This window comes from Lepeophtheirus salmonis, chromosome 2 (assembly GCF_016086655.4).
Source record: "Lepeophtheirus salmonis chromosome 2, UVic_Lsal_1.4, whole genome shotgun sequence".
Taxonomy (NCBI): Eukaryota; Metazoa; Arthropoda; class Copepoda; order Siphonostomatoida; family Caligidae; genus Lepeophtheirus; species Lepeophtheirus salmonis.
In genome coordinates, this window is record NC_052132.2 from 35,464,897 (window position 1) to 35,470,165 (window position 5,269).

The 5,269-nt window shown below is 32.2% G+C and overlaps 1 long non-coding RNA gene across 1 annotated transcript; it reads left to right on the forward strand.

The window, feature by feature from the left end:
* Window positions 1-2,445: 2,445 nt before the first annotated feature.
* Window positions 2,446-3,264, forward strand: LOC121113841 (uncharacterized). The gene is made up of 2 exons (XR_005863122.2): window positions 2,446-2,980; window positions 3,047-3,264. It is a non-coding gene; the product is annotated as an uncharacterized lncRNA (long non-coding RNA).
* The last annotated feature ends 2,005 nt before the right edge of the window (window positions 3,265-5,269 follow it).

Here is a 5,269-nt window from a genome sequence, read left to right on the forward strand (position 1 = left end):
AATACACTGTTGTCATGAAATGGGCTATTTCGTAAATGTATTTTCCAACTGGCCTCTTTGATAGAATTTTCGGAAAGTTCTTATAAGAAGCATTAACTTTCAACTATAATGTTTATTTATGCATCTTCATGTTCGCGTAATTGCATTGTAAATATAAAATGAACGTTGAATAAAAATATGGTTTCAAGTTGAGTCCCAAGTCTGGTGTCCAAGTGCCCCCTCTTTTAAGGACCGATATAACCTTAGCTGTACAATTATTTAAAAAGATTTATAGATGAGAAAGAATAAAATACCATAGTGTACCTCCAACGCTCATGTACCCAGTAGTAAAAAAATAAAACAACCAAAGATTTGTACAATCTCATCCTTTTCTCTGAATACTTAATTTTTGTGCGAATTACTTGCGAAATGCTTGTTTTAATAATAATATAACATTATTATTATAATATAATCATAACAGGGTTTTCCAAGAATTAATTTATATTTTTTTTGTGTATGTTTGAATGAATTTTTTTTTTTGTATGGAGGTACATACAATGACCCTTTACTGGGAACCTTAGTAAATCATAAAAAAAAAAAAAAAACTCACTTATGTGCAAATAATGATGAAATAAGAAGAAACATGACTCGAATACACGTGCTATTGGAGAAAGAGCGAGAAAGGGAGAGGGAGAATTGGCACATGTATGGCTTGCTGCTTGCGGTAGGTGATGTCAAAACTTTTCAAAGTCATTCTGCTTCCGGATTTGAAGTCAACATAAGAGCCATAATAATAACTTAATGATTTTTGGAAATAGTAGAAAGAAAAAATAGGAGGTCATTTGTTTTGCGAAATAGGGTTGTGTCGGCTCGAGTCGAGTCGATAAATTTGAAAGAGAAAGAAGAATGGGGAAAGAAGAATTAAATACACATAACATAATTTTGCCAAGACATGCTTATATATCATACTAGGTTCTAACTTTATCCTTAGTTTTGAGAAAAACTTAATTTTATTAAAAAGATGCAACTAGTCTATGAGTCCTTTCAAAATAGACTCATGATCCTGGATCCGTGACACCTTCTCCCTTATAAGCATTATTTCTTTATAATTTCCGACCAATTTTCTTTTTTTCTTCTTTTATAGCTGAGATAAAGAAGCAAAGACCCTGGAGGCCAGTGGCAAAAATGTATATCGCAATATTATCAAACTCAATTTCAGGTTTTTTAAAAATATTGTTGGTTTGTCTTTTTTTTTTTTTTTTTTTTTGCTGTTTACTGGTGTGGAGAAAGGAAGAAAAATTAATTGGTAGGATCGGTTCGAGTCTTTCTACTCACAGCAGAGAAATCCCTTCCAACTTATAAACCCTGCCTTAAGTGCTCCTCTTCATAGAGAAGGTCTGAGTTGTCGATTTAAAGAGTTTGTCCAACCAGGATAGAGTGATTGGATACATAAAAGATGCACAGAGTTGATCTTATCTCGTGTTACATATTGAAGTATTTTAAATTTTTTATGAGTAAAAGTTAAACAAGAGGTTTAGAGAGGATATTTATTTAACAAAATTATCTGAAAATAGTGCTCAGCACAACTTTTATTCAATATGTGAGCCCTCAACCCTAATAATTGCCTCAATACGAGACCTAAATCCCTTGCAGACCTTAACTATTTATTCAGACTCAAGATTAGTCCACTCCTTATTGATGGAAGCATCTAGAAACTGGACAATCCTGTGAGATGTAGCAACCACCCTCTCCTCCAGACATGCCTAGATAGAGTAGTCCAAGGGGGTTGCTTCTGGAGAGGAGGGTGGGCACATGTTAATGCCCCAAAAGTCAAGAAAGATTTCTCTCAGGAAGGCCTGGGTCCTCTCAACAAAAATGAGAGGAGAGACTCCACCTGTGCTGGCCACTGGATTTTTTGTTAGAAGACATGTGTCACTGATACTGAGACATCCTCTGGATGTTCAGTTATGATGTAGCGGCTGTTCTCCTTATTCATATTGGCATCAATGATGAAAATTTTTTCATCAGAAAAGAAGAAGACTTTACACCTAATTTAAGGTGGCATTGAGAAAATTTAAAATCTTCTTTCATCTTTCCAACTGCCACCGCTTGCTTTTTTCAGAGTGAACATGTTGCGCTGTCCTCCTCCGTGATTTTGCTCAAATATCAATCCGGACACAATATAATAATATTATGTGTATCACTAGATACGATCAACCCTGTATTTTAAAATTAAATTAGTATAGACCAAGAAAAAGAAAGAAAAATTACCAAACTCAGTACTATAATTTAGTAATGGAAATTTTGTATAAAAAAAGTAGACATTAAATAATGACTCACAAATCGAATAAGACCATACGCCCTTAATTTAGCATGAGCTAGGCCTGGAATGCGTGGCCCCTTTTCAGTCTTTCCTTTTTTAATTTGATTCTCCCCTCCTCCCTTGGACCATGGACTCTCTGACCCCATCGGCTACTAGGGTCAAGTTGAGTCGAATCAAAGTTAGTTGTAATCCTTGGAGTCGACACAATACAAAATATATAATTTTTGTAAATAGTAGAGAAAGAAATAGGAGGTCATTTGTTATTTGAAGAGTCCAAAAGGGATTAGTCACAAACTTACATACATACTACTATGTGATAATAGAGAATAAGAAGACGAGTATCCGGTTTTGATAAGGAGAGTTCTCTGTTTATAATACAATACTATGAATTTTATGTTTGTTTATTATTATACGTTACTTTGACATGGAGTAATGTTGAGAAGACGTGAGATGTGTTTCTGAGTGCTGCTGACCGTTCATCAATCTACGCAATAAAAGATGAGCATTGTAAGCTGCATCGTTTGCATCTCTCTAGCGATCGTCTTATTCGTTGCATCCGTTATTTATTTTGATTATATTTATGTCCGTAGAATTACGGTGGAATAATGATGATGATAGGAGTATATGATGGCTACTACCTAGACGGTGATTGCCTTCATCTCACTCACCACTCATCAGGTAGGTCATCTCAACCCCATAACCATTACGTTATATTACACTATCTTTTATCATTGTCATTTGCAGGATTGTTACACGGACTAAAGAATCTTTTCGCTAATAAAAATAACAAATAAAATTGGGAAATAAATGTCAAGAAATCTTAATTGTGATTTAATATGTACCTACATCCATAATATGATCTTTGTTCCTTCATAAAAATGTTACAACCTAACAAAATGATAAGACGTCCAATAATGTAATTTTATCTAATAAATCCTGAATTCCCATCACAGACTACAAGACCCACTATCTACCTATTTATTTAAACGGCCTTAATGCAATCCATATCATAATTAGGTAACTACAGTCTGCTGAAATGGACAGGTTTACCAATAGGGATGTATGTATACTCTGCACAAGTTGTAACTTGTAAAAGGAGATTGTTACAATTTATCTGTCTTATAACGCTTTATTTAATTACATCATGAATAGAGGTGGATTGGTCAAGGCCCGAGCCCAAAAACCCACCGTCCGAACCTTCCAACCCCATATTACTTTCCATTATAAAATAATTCCTTTACAACTAATCAAAGACGTCTTTTTCGATTTAAAAACCCCCAAATGAAGTATTTTTTTATAAATATTGGACTACTTTAATTGTATAGATTATCATATTTTGGCCCAAAAACTCGCAAGCAGGCCTGAAACCCCGACAAGCCCAATTTAGTTCAAAGCCGGATATTTTCTAGCCCAATCCACTACTTCTAATCATAAGTCATTTATATTACAAACTATCAATTGAGGATAAATAATTTCATTTTGATCTATTAGAATTAGGTATTTATTATGTTTTTACGATTAATATAACTGTGTCCATTTGAACTTTATAATCAATAAGTAATTTTTATTAAACAAAAGTAAAAAATTACCCAATTATTATATAATCTAATAAATAATCAATCATTCCATTATTTTCATCACAACTTTACTTTAAATTCTTAATTGTACAATTTCCTTATACAAGTTACAACTGGTACAAAATTGCAACTTGTACACCTCATATTAACATATAGATGATTGATACTTTAAAAGCCATAAAATTAATTCCATTCAAGTAGTAAAAACAAAGACAAATTATGGCTAAAAAAACCATATTGAGGAATGGTGATTTCCTGATATCTTTTGGAAATCATAATAGTTCTCTTATCAATTTATCACAGAGGTAGTATACATACATACGTATAGATGATAAGGCTCAATATTTCACAAATGTTTATGATGACAGCATTGAGTGTATCATCAACCACCTTTCTATAGATCAGTCGGATCTACCTTTAAACAATCAATTCATAAATGAATTAGTAGCATATTATCTTAGTGAATGAAATAGTTTTATTTATTAGTTCAATTGTTATTGTTGATTTAGGATTTAATGACAGATCATTTTTAGGCTCTTGTGTTTATGGAAAAATGTTTGTTGACAGTTCCAACCCCGGTCATTCTACAAGAAATTGGTCTGAATGTCATCTATGATATAAGTAAATGTGGAAAGAATAATTTATTATCTAAAAAATGAATTCAATTTGACAAAGATAAAATTTTATCCATGAGGTCAAATTTTAGGTCAAAGGTCATAATTTAAGGTCATGACACAAAAAAAAGTTAATATAAAAGTTAGTTAGAAATAAACCATTTTTTCACATATCTATACTTTCTACAAATACTTAATAAGGTTAATAAGATATGACTATTTGAAATTTGGGGTATATCACAGTTTTACTTCAATTGCAAAAACAAACAAAATCATCATATATCGAGAAATAATCATTTGATTGCAAAAAAAAGAGTTGCATGTAAAAATCTGAAAGTATACTAAATTTCATCAAATTCGGAGGTGGTTAGTTTAAAAATTGCATATTTTTGGGAGGTCATTTTGTATGAAATGAGCTAAACCAATATACTTAATACATACAACCTTTTGATAAAAGAGATTTAACTTGAGAAGAATGTGAGATAGTAAGCCCAAAAGGGATCATTTTTTAGTGTAAAATGTACACTGTTAGGTTTAGATAGTGTCCAAAACTCCGGTTCAATGCAAATAAATGACCTCACATCTTTAAAACAACTAAAAACGAAGAAGAAATGTTTTTCAACCCTCGATAGAATAAACCATTTTCTGACCAAGGCCCATAAATCCCGATCAAACCCCGTTTTAGTATATAATAAACAAATTCGATAATGAATAATTTGCAACATGGACATGATTAGGATTTTTCTATGAGGGAAGGAGTTACTTTTATGAAATTT